This window comes from Bos grunniens, chromosome 3 (assembly GCF_055505025.1).
Source record: "Bos grunniens cultivar Pamir isolate PY7600 chromosome 3, Bosgru_T2T1.0, whole genome shotgun sequence".
Taxonomy (NCBI): domain Eukaryota; kingdom Metazoa; phylum Chordata; class Mammalia; order Artiodactyla; family Bovidae; genus Bos; species Bos grunniens.
The window spans coordinates 34,935-58,601 of NC_141167.1; the positions used below are offsets into that span (position 1 = coordinate 34,935).

At 45.5% G+C, this 23,667-nt stretch overlaps 1 long non-coding RNA gene and 1 pseudogene across 2 annotated transcripts in view; one reads left to right on the forward strand and one right to left on the reverse strand.

Annotated features, from left to right (window-relative positions):
* Positions 1-3,280: 3,280 nt before the first annotated feature.
* Positions 3,281-8,331, reverse strand: LOC147374743 (uncharacterized). The gene is made up of 2 exons (XR_015154227.1): positions 8,192-8,331; positions 3,281-3,619 (listed from the first exon to the last, which is right to left on the reverse strand). It is a non-coding gene; the product is annotated as an uncharacterized LOC147374743 (long non-coding RNA).
* Positions 8,332-17,666: 9,335 nt separating this feature from the next.
* LOC147374744 (small ribosomal subunit protein uS2 pseudogene) overlaps positions 17,667-23,667 on the forward strand; it is a 41,004-nt pseudogene continuing 35,003 nt past the window's right edge. Inside the window, exon 1 of the transcript XR_015154234.1 lies at positions 17,667-20,792. The product of XR_015154234.1 is annotated as a small ribosomal subunit protein uS2 pseudogene (transcript). The remainder of the gene's footprint in view (positions 20,793-23,667) is intronic.

Sequence of the window (23,667 nt, forward strand, 5' to 3'; positions counted from 1 at the left end):
TTGTGAGTCCCTTGGACTGCAAGGAGACCAGTCCTAGGTGTTCATGGGAAGAGAGACTGAGATGTTACAGAAAATATGAACACAAAGCACAACAAAAACCAAGTTACCAAGCTCCGCCAGGGTGTGAATGAATCAAGTTCTTCCCCAGGACGCCTGCCCCCTGCTCACATGCAGCCCCCTCGTGTTGGCATCCCCCTCGTTTTGGCATCCCTGGCCCCAGGAGTGAATGGAGGCCATCCTGTCCCTGGCATGCAGGGTGCCAGTTCAGTCTGAGCAGCAGTTCCTGCCTGGGCCCATCCATCATCCATCAGGTCCCCACTGCCCACCCTGGGAGGGGCAGAGAGCTGCCTTTTCATCCTCAGGCTCTGTGCTCAGAGCCCACAAATAGGACTGCAGCTTCCCTGCCTGGGGATGGCCCAGGGGAGTCCAGCAGCTTTTCTGTGCTCCCTGAACCCAAAAGGAGCTGGGCTGGGAACTGCCCTGGCTGCTCACAGCCAATGCCTGTGGATGACTCTGGCGATTTTAGTTCACTTGACACCTTACTTTGGCAGAGAACAGAATGCCTCCTGCAAACCTTTCTAAAGAATAATTTTTGCCAAGGATGGGAAATCTGGACTCTTTCACACCAGAGATGATGGCTCAGAAATGAAACATGTGTACTTGGCTGCCACCTTGTTGCCCCATGTGGGCCCTGAGTGCAGAAAGACAGACAATAGGGCCAAGGCATTCCCTCATTCTGCTCTGTGGCTGTAGCCTGGAACCTGGCAAAACACAAAGTGCAAGTGCTCCTGCCCCGATTGGCCCAGAGCCCAGGCAGACAGCAGACATGAGCAGAGACAGAGGGCCAGGGCCAGAGGTGGGCCAGCACACATCCTGTAAACAAGGGGGCTTTGGGCAAAGAAAATCAGGAGCCTCTGGAATGACAGGAAACCACACATTTTGGGGTTATAGATGTCCTGGAAGCAAAAACAAAGCTGGGAAAAGTGGAAATCTCTGGTGTCTCACTGTAACTTTTGCTCATTATGTGCTCATTACAATAAAATTAGCTTTGCAGACAACAAGTTCCCATCATGCACTGAGGCTCCGACTTAAACTCCCTCTACCTTGGGAAGGTAGAGCTGGGTTGAAATTTTTAAAAATATGGCCCCAGTCTTGAATGGCTGCATGGTTACAAGGGAGGACTTTGAGACTGTAAGGTTGCTGGTGGCAGCTGGCAGTAGACACTGTTTTGAGAGTGACTGATAGTGTCCTTGAGTTTGATGCTGTAATAGGGAAGAACAAATCTATTAGGTCTGTTTCTTTTACGCTAACCTCTATACTCTATGGTTTCACTTTGAGTTAAGAATGTTGTCTATAGCCTGAAATATACAGGTCAGCCCATTCCCAAGGCTCTGATCTTTGAGAGTATAACACTTTTCCATTCATGGACATAAAATTTTCAGACTAGAAAGTTACATTTTTTTGCGGGATGTTTCCAGGAACATGGTGACCTGACATTCAGGGACAGAGAATTCCTGCACCAAGAAGTTTGCAACAACCAACCTCACAGCTTGCTTTTGGAAAAGTTGTGCTGAGAGCTTTGGGGGAGTTTGGGGCTTTTGTAGGGGCGTGATCCCTGCATTCTTCTCACAAGGCCCAGAACAAACTTTTCTCTGCTCCAAACTCAGATGTTTCCATTTGTTTGGTCTCACTCTGCACTGGACACATAAACTAGCCTTCACTAACAACACGGGTCAGTTCACTGAAGCACTCCGCAATCCCAGGATGTGTCTGCAACCACATTCATAGTGGCCGCCTGGCTCCATTGTGAATGCCTAGTTGGACCGTAGTTGCCCTACTTGATTTTTAAATGTCCCCCCATCCTGCTGTGGCTCATCCATTTAGACATGAAGATGCTGATAGGAAATATACAAACTGGTCCTGAATTACACAAACATTGGCATCCTAGCTCTACCCACTCCTTGTCCATGTGAGGTTGGAGAGACTGACTAGCCACCTCTAACCTCACTTTCCCTACTTCTAAAGCAGAGATGAAAATGTTATTATATTATATAGCTGTACGGAGAATTACATGAGATAATGAGTGTATTAGTTCATATCTGAGGTCACACTATAAAGAAAGTTGAGCACCAAAGAATGGATGCTTTTGAAATGTGGTGTTGGAGAAGACTCTTGAGAGTCCGCTTGGACTGCAAAGATATCCAACCAGTCAATCCTAAAGGAAATCCACCCTGAATATTCATTGGAAGGACTGATGGTGAAGCTGAAACTCCAATACTTTGGCCACCTGATGCAAAGAACTGACTCACTGGAAAAGACCTTGATGCTGGGAAAGATTGAAGGCAGAAGAAGGGGACAACAGATGATGAGATGGTTGGATGGCATCATCAACTTGCTGGACATGAGTTTGAGTAAGCTTCGGGAGTTGGTGATGGACAGGGAGGCCTGGCGTGCTGCAGTCCATGGGGTTGCAAAGAGTCAGACACGACTGAGCAACTGAACTGAACTGAGGTCACACAAGCACTTCCCAGGTGGCTCAGTGGTAAAGAACCTGCCTGCCAATATGCAGGATACGTGGGTTCAATCCCTGGGTTGAGAAGATCTCCTGGAGGAGGAAATGGCAACTCATTCCAGTATTCTTGCCTGGAAAATCCCACAGACAGAGGAGCTTGGCAGGCTACAGTCCATAGGGTCGCAAAGAATCGCATGTGACTGAGTGAGCCCGCACATGCAAGGCCACATACCAATCCCAATAATCCCAATGAACGATTTGAAATACTTTGTGTTACTTGTCCACGTGGTCCCCAGGGTGATCACTCTTACTGTCAGACTTCGGTCATGCATTGGGCCCTTTTCATTTCCCACGGGCTGTTTCTACTTTTCCATCTTCAACCATCCACATTGAATGTAATTATTTCCAACTGAAACTCCACCTTCCCTTGTGTGTGGTTGGAGGGGTGGGTGGGACATAGCCTTCCTCTGTGCCCACTGAGCCCTTAAATTCAAGATCTTATTTAATCTTTATAAAAAGCCTCTGACGTAGCACAACTATTCTTATTTTCCAAAACACAGAACTGAGACATGGTGCTTTTAGTAACTTGGCCAGGATTGATCTCATATGGTCTCTACCTGCAGAAATTTGAAGCAGGATTTCAGTTCCTCAACCAGAGATTGAAGTCAGGCCACAGCAGTGAGAGCACTGATCCTGTCCAGTGGCCAGTGAAAAGGTCCTCTCCAGTCGACGTTGTAATAAAATCTGACAAAATAGATGGAAAATATTGAAAACAGTCAACGATTTGTTTATAGAAGGAAGAAGGGTACGCTTGGACACACACAGGGTGGCTCAGCGAGAGAGCTGCACCCTCTTAGTTTGAATCCCTTACGTGGGGTGTTTCTTCCAGCTTCCCTCTGACCAGTCACCTTGCTTTGCTGAGCTCTGAGTCTGTGTTGGGTGTATCTCACGGTTTTCCCCGACGCACACGTGCATCTCATAGCCAAGCCGGGCTCTAGTGAAGAGGACTATGGGTAGGTTGACGTCACCTACTATGGGGTGGTGCCTTCTCATTTTGACTTCCGAGCAGCCTTTCTCTGGATGTGTATTCAGGAAAGCCTCCTTGACCTGGAGAATGAGAAATACATGGTCTCTTTGTCTGGGCAGTGCCCAACTTCTCCTTTCTCCTGCTATTGCCTTCATCTTGGAGTATGTGTCCATAGGGGACAAACTCCAGCTGCTCAACTTGAGACCCTATTTCTGGTGCCTCAGAATCACACGGTGAATGAGTTAGTGAGTGAGAAGCCAAAACTTAAACTCAGACAAGTCTGATTCCTGGGCACTCATACCCACAAGAAGTTCTCTTCCTGTACTTTTCGGAGCTCAGTGGTTGCACTTTTTTTTTTTTTAAAGTAGCTCCTGTAGATCTCTCTAATTACCAAAATACTGTCTATTTATTTATTGTAGCCAGATTTGAAAATATTTATAATAGTGAAAGAAGGAATTTTAATTCACCTGTAACCCACAATCCCCCAAATCTACCCAAAGATCTCTCTTTGCTTACTTTCTTTCAATTTTAAATATTTTCCTGATATAAAAATTACTATTGCCCAGCTAGCTCAGTTGGTAGAGCATGAGAGTATTAAAAGGTACTAGCTTTGTTTCATCAAATTGTTATTGCTGAGCATTTAAGAGTATTTCTCATTTTAGCATTATTTATTTCTCATCAAACAGGTAAAACTTTATAGCTTATTATCTACTTGGTATAAATCCCCAGAAATGAGAAATGAAATCCCTAGGCCAAATAGGAAACATTTTAAAGGGTTTTGATTTGTATGTGCCACCAAAGAAGCAAACAAGACAAATTGTAGAGTACACAGATCTTCATGAATGAAAGCGACAGTCTTTGTTAGTGGGTAAGATATTGGAAGATTCTTACCTCTTTGTGGGGAAGAAAATATTATTTCACTCTTAATTTGGTTTCTTTTTCTATTTTCTGGCAACAATGTATATTTTTCATTTCAACTTTCCTACTTACGTTTCTTGCCAATTTTTCTGCTAAAGTGTTTACACTGCTATATATTTATAGGAATTATTTCTTGGGAATACTAGACCTCTATCAGCTATTAGAAGTTACATTCTGGGGTGGGGGGAAGCAGTAACATTCTGAGTTTGTGGTTCTCCTCTTATTTTTGGACAAATAAGAGTTTAACAGTACTGTGTAGTAAAACTCTTTAAGCTTTTTCTGTGTAGTTTGGCATTTAGGATAATATTATTTTCTTGTAGTTGCCTTAACAAAAGACCACAGGTTGGAGGCGAGCAGGGAAGGAATTGTAAGCAGCACAAATGGATTTCCTCACAGTTTTGGAGGCTGAAAGCCCAAGGCCACGGCATGATGAGCTGTGGTTTCTCCTGAGGCCCCTCCCTGCCTGGCACAGGCAGCCTCCTCAGTGTGTGCTCACGTCATCTGCCCTGTGCACATGCAGCCTGTGTTCCTTGTGGCTCCAAGTTTCCTCTTTCATAGGGAAGGGGCACAGCCTGATTGGATTAGAGTCCACTTTAACAGCCTCATTTTACTGTTTAACTGTTTATAGGCCACAGATATATGTTTAGTCACACTTTGACATACTAGGGGTTAGGGCTTAAATATGTGAACTTGGGGGACAAAATTCAGTTCATAACAGTTTATAAATATCTTCCTTGACCATAGAAATATTTTTAGTTTTCATCTTGAAGTTCATGGCATCATGTTTTCTATTTATATTCCCCTTGGAATTTATGTGGATGTGTGGTATTTTTTGGGGGGGGGGGATACATACAGAAAGTGCATAGGTAATACAAAAGTATTTAAACGTAAAAGAGTAAAAAAGAAACCACATTCACATCACCTGTCTTCAGAAATGAGATCAGATCAGATCAGATCAGTCGCTCAGTCGTGTCCGACTCTTGGCGACCCCATGAAGCGTGGCACGCCAGGCCTCCCTGTCCATCACCAACTCCCGGAGTTCACTGAGACTCACGTCCATGGAGTCAGTGATGCCATCCAGCCATCTCCTCCTCTGTCGTCCCCTTCTCCTCCTGCCCCCAATCCCTCCCAGCACCAGAGTCTTTTCCAATGAGTCAACTCTTCGCATGAGGTGGCCAAAGGACTGGAGTTTCAGCTTTAGCATCATTCCTTCCAAAGAAATCCCAGGGCTGATCTCCTTCAGAATGGACTGGTTGGATCTCCTTGCAGTCCAAGGGACTCTCAAGAGTCTTCTCCAACCCCACAGTTCAAAAGCATCAATTCTTCAGTGCTCAGCCTTCTTCACAGTCCAACTCTCACATCCATACATGACCACAGGAAAAACCATAGCTTTGACTAGACGGACTTTTGTTGGCAAAGTAATGTCTCTGCTTTTGAATATGCTATCTAGGTTGGCCATAACTTTCCTTCCAAGGAGTAAGCGTCTTTTAATTTCATGGCTGCAGTCACCATCTGCAGTGATTTTGGAGCCCAGAAAAATAAAGTCTGACACTGTTTCCACTGTTTCCCCATCTATTTCCTATGAAGTGATGGGACTGGATGCCATGATCTTCATTTTCTGAATGTTGAGTTTTAAGCCAACTTTTTCATTCTCCTCTTTCACCTTCATCAAGAGGCTCTTTAGTTCCTCTTCACTTTCTGCCATAAGAGTGGTGTAATCTGCATATCTGTGGTTATTGATATTTCTCCTGGCAATCTTGATTCCAGCTTGTGTTTCTTCCAGCCCAGCGTTTCTCATGATGTACTCTGCATAGAAGTTAAATAAACAGGGTGACAATATACAGCCTTGACATACTCCTTTTCCTATTTGGAACCAGTCTGTTGTTCCATGTCCAGTTCTAACTGTTGCTTCCTGACCTGCATACAAATTTCTCAAGAGGCAGATCAGGTGGTCTGCTATTCCCATCTCTTTCAGAATTTTCCACAGTTTATTGTGATACACACAGTCAAAGGCTTTGGCATAGTCAATAAAGCAGAAATAGATGTTTTTCTGGACTCTCTTGCTTTTTCCATGATCCAGCGGATGCTGGCAATTTGATCTCTGGTTCCTCTGCCTTTTCTAAAACCAGCTTGAACATCAGGAAGTTCACGGTGCACATATTGCTGAAGCCTGGCTTGGAGAATTTTGAGCATGACTTTACTAGCGTGTGAGATGAGTGCAAGTGTGCGGTAGTTTGAGCATTCTTTGGCATTGCCTTTCTTTGGGATCGGAATGAAAACTGACCTTTTCCAGTCCTGTGGCCACTGCTGAGTTTTCCAAATTTACTGGCATATTGAGTGCAGCACTTTCACCGCATCATCTTTCAGGATTTGAAATAGCTCAACTGGAATTCCATCACCTCCACTAGCTTTGTTTGTAGTGATGCTTTCTAAGGCCCACTTGATTTCACATTCCAGGATGTCCGGCTCTAGGTCAGTGATAACACCATCATGATTATCTGGGTCGTGAAGATCTTTTTTGTACAGTTCTTCTGTATATTCTTGCCACCGCTTCTTAATATATTCTGCTTCTGTTAGGTCCATACCATTTCTATCCTTTATTGAGCCCATCTTTGTATGAAATGTTCCCTTGGTATCTCTAATTTTCTTGAAGAGATCTCTAGTCTTTCCCATTCTGTTGTTTTCCTCTATGTCTTTGCATCGATCTCTGAGGAAGGCTTTCTTATCTCTTCTTGCTATTCTTTGGAACTCTGCATTCAGATGCTTATATCTTTCCTTTTCTCCTTTGCTTTTTGCTTCTCTTCTATTCACAGCTATTTGTAAGGCCTCCCCAGACAGCCATTTTGCTTTTTAACATTTCTTTTCCATGGGGATGGTCTTGATCCCTGTCTCCTGTAGAATGTCACAAACCTCCATCCATAGTTCATCAGGCACTCTATCTATCAGATCTAGGCCCTTAAATCTATTTCTCACTTCCACTGTATAATCATAAGGGATTTGATTGAGGTCATACCTGAATGGTTTAGTGATTTCCCCTCCTTTCTTCAATTTAAGTCTGAATTTGGCAATAATGAGTTCATGATTTGAGCCACAGTCAGCTCCTGGTCTTGTTTTTGCTGACTGTATAGAGCTTCTCCATCTTTGGCTGCAAAGAATATAATCAATCTGATTTTGGTGTTGCCCATCTGGTGATGTCCATGTATAGAGTCTTCTCTTGTGTTATTGGAAGAGGGTGTTTGTTATGACCAGTGCATTTTCCTGACAAAACTCTATTAGTCTTTGCCCTGCTTCATTCCATATTCCAAAGCCAAATTTGCCTGTTACTCCAGGTGTTTCTTGACTTCCTACTTTTGCATCCCAGTCCCCTATAATGAAAAGGACATCTTTTTTGGGTGTTAGATCTAAAAGGTCTTGTAGGTCATCATAGAACCATTCACCTTCAACTTCTTCAAGGTTACTGGTTGAGGCATAGACTTGGATTACTCTGATATTGAATGGTTTGTCTTGGAAACGAACAGAGATCGTTCTGACGTTTTTGAGATCAGGGAGTTAGAATGAGGAAAGGTAATCTGATAATATGTATCTTCAGAAAAGCAGTTCAGAAGCCTCTCTGCTGAGAAAGAGGGAAGGGAAAATGTGGGTAGATATGAAAGGCCCTCCCTGGGGGCAGGAAGGGACTTCGGGCAGAGGAGCCTCGGGGAAACAGCTGGGAGGGTGTGTGCTCGTTATCTTACTTAGATCTGGAGATGCTGTGGAGACAGCTGAGCTGAGAGAGGGTGATGCACAAGGGGGTCCTGTGGCCTTGCACCTGCATCTTGACCACCAGGTGAGCGCCGTCCCTCAAAGATGAGCATCCAGAACCGGGGGGGTCCCACTGGAAGGAAAGAGTAACCAGGGGAAAAAATGACCTTATATCACAACGTGCCGATGGAAACTTAGCTTTGCATCTTTCTCTTCTGACACCTAGCTGAAAGTGACAGCAATATGTTATCAAATGCTGAGGTAAGAAGCCAGGCATTCTCAGTGCACAAGCCTGAAGTAAACTGTGCTTGTGTGAGTCGGGGGAACACGAGTTGGCTGTGAGTCACACAAACATCCACATCCTATCGCTACCCCTGTCTACTTGTGTGACTTTGGACAGGACACCTAGTGTCTTTAATCACCTGTTTCTTTACTTCTAGGGTAGAAATGACAATCCTATTGCATCATAGAGCCGTGTGGAAAATTACATGAGATAAGACATGTACTGGTACTTATATGAGGCTAGCTCAGTTCAGTTCAGTCACACAGTCATGTCCAACTCTCTGTGACCCCATGGACACCAGGCCTCCCTGTCCATCACCAACTCCCGGAGCTTACTCAAACTCATGTCCATCGAGTCGGTGATGCCATCCAGCCATCTCATCCTCTGTCGCCCCCTTCTCCTGCTTTCAGTCTTTCCCAGCATCAGGGTCTTTTCCAATGAGTCAGTTCTTCACATCTGTGAGGGTAGCTAGTGATCCCCCCAGATCCCAGGGAATGACTCGTGATACTGAGCACAGGGGGATCATGCTTAGCATCCTCTGGGTTCTGGTACTGCTTTGGATTCTTTCCATCCATCTGGCCTGTTTCTACTTCTGCATCCCCCTTGGTTCAAAAAAACCTTATTACTCTCAACTTTAAAAATCTACTTTTCACTGTACAAGGTTGGAGGAGTTGGTGAGAAGCAGCCTTTCTCTGTGCCCACTCTGAGCCCTTTGAGTTCAGGAAACAAGGCTCTGAGGCCTCTGACAAAACTCAGACTTTGATACTTTTAGAAACCCAGCCAAGATTAGAACAAGTGAGAGTGACCACGATTCAAATGCAGTTGCGTCCTGTCCTTGGGTCTCAGACCCACAGGAGGTCCACTTCCCATTCTACTCAAATCGCCTCAGCAATTGCTTTCATGTTTCTGACTTTATAGATTTCTTGGGCTTCCCTGGAAGCTCAGCTGTAATAAATCTGCCTGCAGTGCAGGAGATATGGGTTCCAGCCCTGAGTCAGGAAGATGCCCTGGAGAAGGAACTGGCAACCCACTTCAGTATTCTTGCCTGGGAAATCCATGGACAGAGGAGCCCAGTGGGCTACAGTCCATGGGTTCACAAAGAGTCAGACAGAACTTAGTGATGAAACCACCACCATATTATTATCAAAGCAATCTATATTTTATTGTAGCAAACTTTGAAAAATATTGATAACTAGGAAAGAAGACATTTAAATTTACCTGTATACAATTCAGAAAATCAACCTATCAGAGATGATTTCATTTCATATTTTGGTTTATTTCCTTTCCAATTTAAACATTTCCATGGTGTGAAAGTTGCTATACTTTGTTTAACCAAATCCTTATGCTGAGAGTAAAGATTATTTCTCATTTTAGAGTACATATTCTAATAGTCAAAATAAATAGTCAAAATATTTACCTAATTACTTGGTATAAATTCCCAGAAGTGAGACTTAAAATTTCCATGTCAAACATAAGTCATTTTTACCACTCTTTGATCTGTATGTACTGTCAAAGGACCAAAAAAAAGAAGGAATGTTAAATACTTAGATCTGCTGAGGATGATAGCTACAATCTTTGTTAAATGTGTATGCTATTATTTTATGAGGCACTTGTCTCTTAATAGAAGAAAAAATAATATCTCAGCCTTAATTTGTTGAGAGAAGTTGACTTTTTTTTTTCTGTCTTCTAACAAGCATTTGTATTTCTTTATATGAACATTTCAGTTTATGGATCTTGCCAAAGTTTTTGCTAGATTGTTTTATTACACACTTATAGGGGCTATGTGTTGGTAATGTCAGACTTTTGTCAAGTGTATTATAGTTTTGAGTTTGTAATCTTCCTTTTACTTTTTGACATGTAAGTGTTTAGCAGTGTTGTAGTAAAACCCACGAAGACTTTTCTATGTAGTTTGCCCTTCAATGTAATGCTTATGTATTAGTTTGCTGGGGCTGCCATGACAAAATCACATATCCTCAGAAGCTTGAATGGCAGACATTTGTTTTCTTACAGCTCCAGAGGCTGGACATCCAAGATCATAGTGTGGTTGGGGTTGCTTCTCCAAGGACTTGCTTCTTGACTTGCAGACAATGACTTTCTCTAGGTCCTTACTTGACCCTTCCTTTGTATGCACCCATTCCTGGGGTTTCTTTCTGTGTTCAATTTCCTTTTCTTACATGCACAAGAGTTATACTGAATTAGTGCACAACTTAAAGGCCTCAATTTATTTATCTCTTTAAAAACTCTGTCTGCAGATATAGTCACATTCTGAGTCTCTTCAGGTTAGCACTTCAACACATCTCCCTGGGGGGACACAACCCAGTCCATCAGAGTTTATCAAGGTCTTCCTCATCTCAAGATTGCATACATATTTGTACTTTATTCTTAAGGTTTATGGTATCAAATTTTATATTAAATGCCACTTGGAATTTATTTTGATATGTGGCACAAATCTTACTGAGAAATAGATTATATAAAGAAAAGCTTATAGGTAATATAAATACATAATTTGCAGAATATTAGTAAAGCAAATTCTCATGTTCTCAACACCCACTCTCATTTAAAAAGATTCTAATTTTTCCATATATGTCAATTCTATGTCATTCTCTGCCTTTTATTTGAGATTTTCTCATGCATATGAGTTCCTAAACAGTACACAGGCTTTTCCTCTTTTGTCCCTTTATGTAAGTAGAATCACAGTGATTATCCTTTTGTGACATAATACTTATTTTGTGTGTGGTATCGGTTTCTGAGGTTCATTCATTCGTATGCATGCCATTGAATTACTTTTACTGCTATATAGTAGTCCATACTTTAAATGTACCAAATCTACCCATTCTATTGTTGCTGAATGTTGGCGCTGTTTACAGCTCTTTGCTGTTAAGAATATCATTCACATGTATCTGCTTTATGAGCTGGATGGGAATTAATGAAGCCTAGGGTGTGCACTTGTGCAGCTGTGCTGTGTTACTACAGTTGCCATTCCGATTAACAAGGAATGACAGCTTCTTCTGTTCCACATCTGAGCCAGCCTTTCATAGTCACTCACAAATGTTTGCTCAACTGTGAGCTGTGAGATGGTGTTTTGTTGCAATTTTAACTAGTATTTAATTTATCACAAATGAAATTGATCACATTTTAAATGTTCATTGGACTTCCATGTTTCACCTTCCATGCAAAGCCTGTTAACGTGTTTTTGACATCTACTTTAAAAAAATATTTGTTGGTGAAAGATCTTTACACTTGTTGCACATGTCACTTCCTACTCCCTGGCTTTTGCTTTCCTCATTTTATGATGTCTTTTGATGAGCAGCAGTTGTTACTTGTAACATGATCATATTTATCCATCTTTTACTTACCCATTTGTTTGGCTTTTTAAAGAAGTTCTTCATCCCCTAGACATCATAATAGCATTCTGTTAGGTATGCTCCAAAAGGTTTCATGTTTTTTGTCTTTCACACTTAATGTTTAATTTATTAATATCTTCAATTTAAGTTTCAACTTACCTGCAGTTTATATTCATGCCTTGTCTGAAGAAAAACAGCTTCTTTTCCAGCAAAGCCTGTGGAGAGAAGATACCACCCTACCCTCTCCCCACATCTCCCTTCACCCACAGCCCCATCCCTAGAGGCTGTCAGAGATGCAAGAAATAAGAGAGAGAGAGAGAGCAGGACGAGTGGAAGAGAAGGATGGCGCTGATGCCCTCCATGTGAGGTGTGGGGTCTCTCCCCCAGGATGGAGCATTTAAGTAAAGGCTTGAAGCCAATGGAGGAATGAGCTGTCTGTCGCTGGAAGAGAAGCGTGTTTCAGGGGAATCAGAGAGAAAGGAAATGCTCTGTGACTGAGGGGGTGTTGGGATTTCAAAGAACAGCCCGGGGTGCTGTGTGGTCCAGCACCTGAGAGGAGAAGGCGGGGGTCGGGGGGGATGAGGTTCATTTTCACAAACGTTCCCGTTCTTCACATGAGCTGCCTCCACCTCCAGGTAAAAAAAGCCTCACTTTTAAAGACTCACCTGAACCTCCCCTCCTCTATGAGACTGTCAGGGTCCCCAGACTCCTGGGCGGAGTGAGTGGACTCTCCACTGCCCTGTGATGGGGGTAACTTTCTGTATTACCAGCAGAGAATGAGCTTCTCAAAGAGAGATTTTGTTCTTTATCACTAGTGATAAAAATGTCCAGTAAATATTGGATGAATTTACAAATGAATCCAAGAAGGAATGAAGCTAACATTTTCTTCCATCTTCACCATGGCCCATTAGAAACTGGGTATAGTAGGAACCCTGGGCTTCTGTTAAAAAGAATCTAGTAATGGTCAGGTCAGTCTTTAACCTTGTAGGTAGGTCCTAGGAATGAGACTCAGGCCGAAGCTTCCTGCTGCCTCCCTCTCACTGAGAGTTGGTGACCAGTCAGCCCTTCTCTCTGTGTTCCACCCAGTGGGTGACAAGGTCTGCAGACTCCATGGGCCAATCTTCAACCTGGCTTGGCTCTCCTTGGCCACCCCAGATTCACAAGTGTGCATCTGGTACAGGGACCAAGAAGATGATGTCATTACCTGCTATGAGTCACAGCCCTGAGACCCTGGCTGATTTGCATTTGCTTCTGATGACAAGGGCGCCTGCCTGTCTCTGAACAGAGGGCTGGCCACGCTGCCCTGGTCAGCTTCCCACACAGACAACCTCCTGTCATTTCACCTTGACTCCTCCTGTCCCTTTGCCTTATTGGGACGTCTTGCCTGTGACAGCCACTGCTGTTCCTCACCCTGAATGAGGAAGTAGGTAAGTTCTTATGACCCCGAGAATCCCCGGGTGGTAAGTTATGTGGCCAGCCCTGGCCTTAGCACCCCAGGATGATCACCGACCTAGCCCGCACTGAATGCAGTTGATTCATTCTGCCTGAGAGAGAGGAGGAGAGGGTGGACTCGGGGTGGGTCCTGAAGGTATTTACTGAGTCAGAGATGCTGAGATCAGGCCTGGTTTTCCTGATGGGGAGTCTGAATCATTGAAAGATGGCAACCTTCGCCAGCAGTCTGGGGGCTCAGGAAGCCTGGCCAGCCTGCGGGCCCTCTGCTGCCCCGAGTGAGCCCGCAGACAGCTGCTCCAGGTTCCATGCGCTGCTCTCCTCTTGGGGTTTTCTGATGGTTTTGGTTCATTGCTCCCCTCACATCTCCTTGGACTATTCAGCAGAAGTGATGTGTGCCTGTTCCCTGAGACGCTGAACACTGGAAATTCCTCCTTTTCTGTGACCTGGAGTTTTGTAAGCATTCTAAATACCTAACAGAATCAGGTACAGAATGTCAGAAGAAGAATGAAAATAAAGAGAAATGAAATGTTATTTTTTTTTGCTGGACTCTGTCTTTTAAAAATTTAACTGATTGATTTCTTTGGGCTGCACCGGGCCGTCACTGCCGCACACCCGCTGTCTGCAGTGTGACCTGCAGAGGCTCCTCTACTGCGGCGCCTGGCTTCTCACCGTGGCGGCTTCCCTTGCTGTGGAGCACCCACTCCAGGGTGCGCACGCTTCAGTGGTCGGGGTGCACAGGCTTCGTTGCTCTGTGGCTTGTGGGATCCCCCAGACCAGAGATCAAAGCTGTGTCCCCTGCATTGGCAGGTGGATTCTTAACCACTGCATGTCTAGGGAAGTCCCCGGACTCAATCTTTCAAAAGAACTGAATTTAGTTTCAGAAGGGAAGTATAGCACGGCACACAAGGTCAATGGTGGTTGGGGGATCTTTAAAGAACTACTCTAAAGGAAGTCCTAGGATGGCTGGAAAGAGCTCTCATGGTAAAATAAATGAAACAAGAAACCAGACCCAGAATTAGAGCTGCTGGGGACAGAATGGGGCGGTGCTGGGCCTCTGGGCACACTCTTCTCTTTCACATCAGCTGCTGCCCACAGACCTCATTTAGGAAAATAGCTCTGAGCAGGGGAGACTTGGCAGATTAGTTGGGGAGGGAACTCAAGGATTCTCACCATACTAGAGATAGCTTCTCATTCTCCTGGGGCCACTAGATCATCTGAGGTATTTATTTCAAGAGCGAACTTATGGTTGAGGCCTGAGCTCTCTTATGAAGACAAGGGAGTAGGTGGGACTTGTACTCAGAGGAGGCACACCCTTTTGGGAAAATGGGAAACCTGGAGATGAGCAGGGTGAAATGAAACAAATGATTATATTTCTTATCTTTTAAGAAGATGGAGGGTGTCAACTAAATATCAGAATATGTTTTGAGTGAGCACACAAATTTGTTTGATGAAGAAAGTAATTAATTTTCCTTCCTTAGAGACAAATACCTTCCTATACAAAAATTATGAAATGAAGAATGTTTCTGCCAATAATATTTAGCAGGACAGAAATCCATGTAGTATTTCACCATGCCTCTGAAGGTGTCAACTAGATTTCACCCCAAATTAAACTTCCTCTGCATTTGATGAGCGTGTCTGCCCTGTGGGACTGTGACACCCACCAGGGGACTCATGATGTATGTGCTCCTGCTTCTTTCCTGTGCAAGGGGGTTTAAGAGCTTATCTGTGTGACCAGAGTGCCTGACCTTTCACCAAGACATGACCCTTAATGTTGTTTCACCTACCACTGAAAAGGTTCACAGTGGCTTGGTCACATATCTGAGGCCATGACAGAACTAAGGTTCGGGCTCCAAAGCTGCCTGATTCCCACATGGGGAGGACTCAAGATGACTGAAGGCACTTGCATCCAGTGGGTCAGGGAAGGGCACAGCAGGAAGGGTGGGGACTCTAAATGACTTCAGTGGGTATTGGAGAACAAAGCCTGATGCATTTGATCAAGAATTAGTTATGGAAATGTTTGAGAGTGGTGTTTGTTCTGTGGAGTCAAGATTCCCCAAATGATCACTGTGAGGGTTTCCTGGGATTTGATGTAAATCATAGGAATTGAGTATTAATTAAATAACTCTGAATAAGTAGATCTAATCAGAGTATAAAGCTCATGACTTTCATTTTTTTCTGTGTAAAATGGAAATATTACTACATTGTTTATGCGGGGAGTAGCCCATAGTATTTTTGGAGAGGGCAATGGCACCCCACTCCAGTGTTCTTGCCTGGAGAATCCCAGGGATGGGGGAGCCTGGTGGGCTGCCATCTATAGGGTCGCACAGAGTCGGACACGACCGAAGCGACTTAGCAGCAGTAGCAGCAGCCCCCTAGTGTTTTACCTTTGACCCCAGAGAAAGGAGGGTTCCCTATTTCTCTGCATGCCCGTGGTTTGGTGAGAGGAGTCACCCCCAGGTGAATGGTTGGGGACTCATGCCTGGAGTATCTAGCAGGGCTTTAAAGGCTTGGCTCTCATGACTTCTTTCCATCTCCCCAGCTTTATCTGATCAGTTTCAACAGTCCTGCATGATGATGCAGAGGAGGACAGTGGTGGCTGAGTTCTTGACCTTGAAACAATGAGAGGGACTTGCTCTCAGTCCAGGTTTGATCTGTGTCTTGTCAAATTGTCCGGTTTCTCCTTTCAGCTTGGATCTTCTAACACCACCCAGGAAATACTAATGCCAGTAACATCCACCACTCTGTTAGGCATATGGCAGCTCAGGGACTGATATGAAAACACCCTCTTTCTGTCATTCACACCCACTTGTTACAGCATCTGTAAAGGTTGTGACTTTAGAGGACAGATGGGAGAGGTTTCTATTAAAAGGGAAAAAAAAAAAATACAACCTTCAGGCTCACTAGAGAAAAATCCCCTGACTTACCATGTGAATGGCTACAATGGCCTCAGGTGTGTAATGAGCATAGAGGATAGTGATGAGTGTGAAAGAAGTCTCCAAACCAGGAGAACAGGCATGTCGTCAGGTGAGCCCAGTGTGACAGAAGCTGGGGCAGAGGTGGTGATGCGCAAGAAGGAGTAATGAGGGATTATTTATTTTTCCTAATTTTAAAAAATATTAAGCTTTTATAGACTATATTTGAACATTTTGGTAGCTATAAAACAGATAAATAAAGCTTCCTCACTACCTTCTTGACAATAACTCCGTTTCTCTCTGTTCTTAAACTTTGTTCAAGTTTGAAAATTGAATGCAATATGTGTCGATTCTTATTTCTTAATGGTGACTGTGCATTGAGGAGAGAGGGTAGAGTGGACCGAATAAAGTGCAGGGCGCTGGACAGCAAACTGCAGACTAGGGCGCCCCAAGCCCGCACTCCCCATGGTGAAGTCAGCAAAGCAACCAGGGTCTGCCAGCGCAGAGGACCCGAGAAGCAGCAACAATGATCTCTTTTCTGCTCCCACCATTGCCAGCCCTAGCAGGAGTCCAGATTAGCTCCTGGGGTGTGTGTGTGCCTCTATGTTTGTACGTGGGTGTGTGTGCATGTGTGTGTGTGTGTGTCATATTTCTTCCTGCCACATAAGTGAGCCTGGATGCTTCAAGTAAGCAATGGTCATGCCATGCAAACAGCACAGTGGAAAGGGTAGTGTCTTTGGGAGTTGAGTGTGCACACAGAATTTGTATCATGGGTCCAGGTGCAAACTTCCGGTTGTTCCCGTGGGTCATACCTGTTTTGTGAGGGGAATGGTCTTCCCTTAGGATATCAGCTCAAAGCTTATGGAGAGAAGGACTACACAGCTGTATGTTAGAGCCAGCAGCTCTGGGCATGGATGATTGGGCAAACCAAGTGAATTGCTCGAGGCTCCTGACATGAAGGAAGAGACTGTGGACATAGGGATCCCAGGCCTGCAGAGTCAGAGTTCTGATTGCCTGCAGGGGCTGTGGGTGTTAGTGAAGCAGAGACGTGGAGGGGCTGAGATGCCGGCTGCCTGTCCCAAGACTATAGCAGGAGGGAGCAGAAAAGCACGTAGTGTGGCCCATCTTTGTTTCTGGCACGTCTTTCTGTCCAGACACCAGGCTACAGGGAAGACTTGATTCTTGCTCTTTAAAACCGCTTTAGCTATTCTAACTCTTTATATGTCCACTTCACTTTTAAAAAAGGTATATATATATATACACCCCTGGAAGTGCTAAAATTTTCTGTTTTCATTTGACAGTTTGCCTTCGTCATCTTCCAAGTCAATACCTATGGATCTAACTCATTTAAACAACAGCAATAAACCAAAAAGCAAATTGACAATCTTGTGTTACGTGAATGCACTGAAAATGTACTTAACTGGTCCCTTGCCGTGTTTTCTAAATATTCTATTATTACGTAATGCTGATGTCAACATTCTTAATATATATTTAGTTGCACAAATGTTCTCACACACCCATTTTTTGTCACCTGGCTTTGCTTGGTAAAGACTAAAAGGCCAATTGCATAGTCAAGTTTTCAGTCGTTTCCTTTATGGCTTCTGAGCCTTGTATTTTTGTGCTTTAGTAACATCTCAACTCTGAAATTACAGAATAAAACGTATTCCGTGCTTTTGTTCTTTCTGTTTTACTTTCACGGTTCCAGCTCACAGTTCACACAGCCCAGCCCCCTGCAGAATCTCCCTTGCTCAGGTTGGCCTGCGGCCCTGCAGTCTCGCGGGGAGGGCCTCTCCGCCGCGGCCTCCCGCTCTCCGCCCGCCCTCGTCTGCCGCCTGGGCCGCTCCGCGACGCCGCGTCGCGCTGTCCCGAGCGGGGAGTCCCCTCCGAGGCAGAGGCCCCGGGCGAGCTCGGACGTAAGGGCGGTCGGCGCCGCTGCGGCCTGCCGGCGACTCGTCCCGGGGACACTCGAAGCGGTTGTCGGGCGCCCCTGGCGGCCGCTTTTAGAGCGTTCCTGTCCTTCATAAGGACTGCTATTCAGCCGGCGAACGCGGCGCAGAGCTCCAGAGACTGGCAGCACGGGCGGCGATAACAGCGGTACTGCGGAGACCTGGGCCTGCTTGTTCCTGCTGAAGATTGGACCTGCGGGTCTGTGAGGCGGTCTCGTACCTCGGTGGTGGGTTGCCGCTTGTTCTGGTCGACCAGCATCTCTCCTCGTCCTTCCATCCGCGGGGCTTGGGAGCGCGCAGGAAGAGGGTCTTCCGCGCCGGAGTGCCTGTGGCTCGGCGGCCAGGCTCCTGGGTCACCGTTAGGGGCGTTCGTCTCCCCTCCGCGGTCCTCCCGCTCCAGGCTCTGGGCCTTGGACAGCCTGGCCGAAGCCGTGCTCGCAGGGCTCGTTGGCGAGCGCGCTTGGGCCCCGTCTCCGAACCTGGACGCGTCCTGCTCCCGCTAGAGTTGAACGTTTAGGCTTGCGTGGCGAGGACGGGCCGTGTATCTAGAAGCTGTGCGGCGATCCGAACGTTTCGTCCGCCTGGGGTACAGCTCGCGGCCAGGAGAGTGAAGGTGCACCGCGCGGTGTCCTGGGGCCACATTTTGTTTTCCCGCCTCGTCTGAGTAGCCGTGTGTCTCCGTCGGCAGACGGCGCAGAGTTCCCGCCTGCCGTCCGTGAATCCCGTGCGTCCTCCCCCGGAGTGGGGCCTTGCCGGAGGCGCGGAACAAAGCGTCGCTGGACTGCGCGCCCAGCCGGCACCGCGATCACCGGGCTCGCATCTCCCTGCGCCACGTCCTCGCCGCCTGGAGGCCCAGGTGCGCACCAGAGCCGGGCGGCGGGGTAAGCTGCTCCGGGACAGACGCTGTCGTGTCACCATACTCTGCGATCGTTCGTGAGCGGGCTTGCGTCTTCGCGGGGACCGCATGTAGTTTCTGCTGTTCTTGCGGGCTCGGGGGTTGTGTGAACCACACACGGGTCCCCCTCCGTGGGCGAGCAAGGAGGCCGCCCAACGCGCGGCTCTAGTCCTGCTCGGCCTCGGTGATCAGAGGCACCAAACAAGTGTTTGAGACCCAAAGAGTGGTCGGGGCCGTCCGCTGAGGGAACCAGGGTACGGACCCTGGCTCGGTCTATGGTTCTGGAAGAGCCTCTGAACACAAGTGGACGGGAGGACGCTTAGGGGAGAGAAATGCAACCTGCGGCGAACTCGTAGGAAATGAGTGCAGTGGTGGTGCTGGACCTTCGCCCTGTGATCAGAATTTGTCCAGGTAGCATTCATGCTGTTTGTTTGTAGCCGGCTGGTCACCGCCAACAGGTCGACCAGGTGGCCAGACAACTTTGGCGCTTTCAGTTCTGCTATATTGTAGGTTGCCGTGGTTATGTTATACTGTAGGTTGTAGTAGATGAGGAATACTAAAATCTCCAATAATGAAAATTACTATTATGGTTATTACCATTGTGTGTAATTAGTGATAAAGTTTACCCACAAAATAGCTAGCTGCTCAGTTCAAGATGACCAAAGGAGTTTCAATATGTCTAAATATACGTTTAAAAGCAGAGGGAACTCCCTACAACCCACGAGGCCCTGCCCCATGCCCCGCAGCAACCATTCTGGAAATCCAGACCCCCAAATTCTGCAGCACTAGGCCTCACATTCCGGTCTTGGTCAGTGACTGTTTCCTCATTTATCCTTTCCAATTAGAAACAAATCGGCGGGAATATGTTCCTCTAAGCAATCCCTTGGGCGCCCCTGTTCCTGTCAGCCTGCCTCTAACTTCCCTACATCACAAGCTCTCAGCAGGACATGCCTTCCTCTTTTGCTACCACTCTTAAGTGTGCCCCTTAAGGAAGTCCAGACACTCCTCCTTGAATTTAGAAGCAGAAATCACATTTCAAGAGAAAATTATACTTTTGAATCAATAGTTTAAAATCTAACCACACATTCCTTTGGAAGGAATGATGCTAAAGCTGAAACTCCAGTCCTTTGGCCACCTCATGCGAAGAGTTGACTCATTGGAAAAGACTCTGATGCTGGGAGGGATTGGGGGCAGGAGGAGAAGGGGACGACAGAGGATGAGAGGGCTAGATGGCATCACTGACTTGATGGATGTGAGTCTCAGTGAACTCCGGGAGTCGGTGATGGACAGGGAAGCATGGCGTGCTGCGATTCATGGGGTCACAAAGAGTCGGACACGACTGAGTGACTGAACTGAACTGATGAGATCAATGAATGTAATAATGTAACTCTAGATATGGAAAGAAGCAACAAGAGGAATATTCTCCTGGGCCAAGAGGCTAGTAAGACAGGTGTGGTCCTGAGACTTTTGCTACTTGCAAGGTCTGGTCTAGTAACAGCACACAATGGCCTGTCAATGGAATCTTCATTAGACCTGAGACACGAGGGCCCTGAAATGCCCCCAAAGCATGGTCAAATATGTGGTTATGAAGGGACCCTGCTGACTGGAAGTTGGCACTTGCCAGCTGTCTCTACAAAGATTACATCGTGACCACTGCAAGCTGCTGACCTTGAAAGGAGTTCAAGGTGGAGATTAGAAATAAGGCACTCTGCTCTGGGAAAAACCCAGAAGAACCGGCCTTCAGGGAGTCGGATGTTTTCAGGTAAAGGTTTTTATGAGCCCAGCTTCTCACCTCTTCTTGCACCCAGAGAAACACTAATGTCATGACCCAATGTCTGGTCCTGGTTCTCCTGGCTAGCTCCTCGGGAGCTTTTCTGCTTCTCTCAATCTTTGGGCCATGTGTCTTTAACTTTCTTGTTAAGTTTGTTTCTTCTAGAAAACAATAAATCTCCAAGTGATAGTTTGACAAGAATATTCCCTGGCCAACACCCAGACGACGCTGAAACGTGCCGCCTTATCGTTCCATGGACTCTCATCTCCCTCCGTAAAGGCATCCTGGCAGAGAGCAGGCAAAGGGAACCTAGAGCCCCACAACGCCCCTCCAGCCTGAAGAAGCCAGAGTGGTCATCACCCCTTTCCCCTGAGACCGGGTTCCCAAATGCCTGAGAAGGGAAATAGGTAGATAGTTAGACGTGAGCAGAGTCTCAAAGGGGGCCAAAGAATTGGCCCTAAAAATAAAGAGAGGGAGGAAGGTGGAGACCCAAGGACAGAAGAGCAGAGAAAACCAAGGGGGAACGAAATGCAGGAACGGAGAACCACACCCTGATCGTCCTTCCCTCCCCCATGGTGTAACTACTAACGGATTTCAGGTCCTTCTGAGCAGTACAACCTGTCTCCCCTCCTAGCCCATAGGGAGAAGGTCTTTGCTTTACTCTCCACCCTCCTTCTCATCCAATCAGCAATGACCAGCAAGACCCGTATCCTGCTCCCTGTACCCTGGATATAAAATTGGACTAAGGGCCCCTGTTCAAAGACGGTTCTCTCTTGAGCTGGCCTGCTGTTCTAATAGCATCTCCCACGCTAAGAAACTTTATTTCCCTCTCACTCTGTCTCATGTCAGGAAATTCTTTTCCAACCAGCACCAAGATCACGACAATTTTCCTTACTGTTGTTACAAAATACTGATTAAATTTTCCTATCTAAAATAGGAATGTCTGATTTACTTACAGGCATGACTATAACTGACACAGGAAACCCCACGAGGCTATCAGAGGATTTCTCAGAAGAAAACTACAGGCCAGGAGAGAGTAAAATGAAATATTCAGAGGGCAGAGCAATAAAAATTGCCAACCAGAAAAACTCTATTCACCAAACATCCTTCAAATATGAAGGGAAAATAAAGGTTTTCCTAAGGAAAAGCTAAGGGCGTTCATCACCACCAGATCTGCCTTGCAAAGAATGCTGAAGAAGTTCAAGCAGAATAAAAGAGATGCAAAGTAACACATGAACACATACAAAAGTATATAACACACTAGGTCAGGTAAAAATGTATAGTCAGATTTAGTTAATTCCAATTACTTAGAAGAATGGTATATTAACAAGCTCAAGTATAAAGGCTCAAGGAAAGGATGACTAAAAGTAACTACAGCTAATATACCTTATCACCAAACACACAGCATAAAAGAGAGAACCGGAACATCAGAACATTGCAGAGGAAGAGTTAAATGGCGGAGCCACTTTATTAGCTAAAAAAGCCAGGTTGCCATCAGCACAAGACAAGCTTGTTTTAGGTATAAAATTTTAATGTAAGCTCCATGGTAACCACATTAAAAATCTAGAGTAGATGCAAGAAATATAGAAAGATGCAAGAAATATACAAAAGTAGGCAGAAACAAAGGGAAAGGGAATCAATGGAGACAAAAAACAACCAGAAAGCAATCACTCAGATGGCAGGAGTCAGCTCTTATAATCAATACCCAGTCTAAATGCAAATAGAGTGGGTTCACCAATAAAAAGACACTGATGCTTAAAAAAAAAGACCCAAGTATATGTTGTCTACAAGAAACTCACTTCAGCTTTAAGGATACACAAAGGCTCAAAGTGAGGGGGTAGGTAAAGGTATTTCACAGGAATGAAAACAGAAAGGAAGGGGGCATGCTGCTAAGTCGCTTCAGTCGTGTCCGACTCTGTGCGACCCCATAGACGGCAGCCTACCAGGCTCCTCCGTCCTTGGGATTCTCCAGGCAAGAACGCTGGAGTGGGTTGCCATTTCCTTCTCCAATGCATGAAAGTGAAAAGTGAAAGTGAAGTCGCTCAGTCGTGTCTGACTCTTAGCGACCCCATGGACTGCAGCCTACCAGGTTCCTCCGTCCATGGGAGTTTCCAGGCAAGAGTACTGAAGTGGGTTGCCATTGCCTTCTCTGGAAGGGGGGCATAGTAATTCTTATATCAGACAAAATAGACTTTAAGAAAAATGATAACAAACATCAAAGGAGGCCATTGTATGACAAAGGGTTAATACATCAAAAAGTATACACACACACACACACACACACACACACACACACACTTACATATGCAAATATATAAAACAACATTGGGTCACCTAAGTATTTTAAGCAAATAATAACTGACCTATAGGAAAAAATAGACAACATTACAACAATGGAGGGGGTTTCAGCATCTCAGTCTTAGCAATGGATAGATCATCCAAACAGAAAATCAAGAATGACGTGTTGGAATTAAACCAAACTTTAGACCAAATTACATTAAGAGACATATATAGAACATTCCACCCAATGGAACCAGAATACACGTCTTCCCAGGTCTACACAAAACCTTCTCCGTGGACAGATAAGGTGATGGATGGGACACGAGCAAGTTTAGGCGGAGGTCGTTGTTGTTGCAGATGCTGTTGTCACTCAGTTGCGTCTGACTCTCTGAGACTCTGTCCATGGGATTTCCCAGGCAAGAGTCCTGGAGTGGGTTGCCATTTCCTTCTCCAGGGGATCTTCCTGACCCAGGCATCAAAGCCAAATCTCTTGCATTGGCAGGTGGATTTTTTACCATCTGAGCCACCACAGAAGCCCCTAAGAAGTATATATTACATATATTACAAATAATTTTATTCCTTTAAA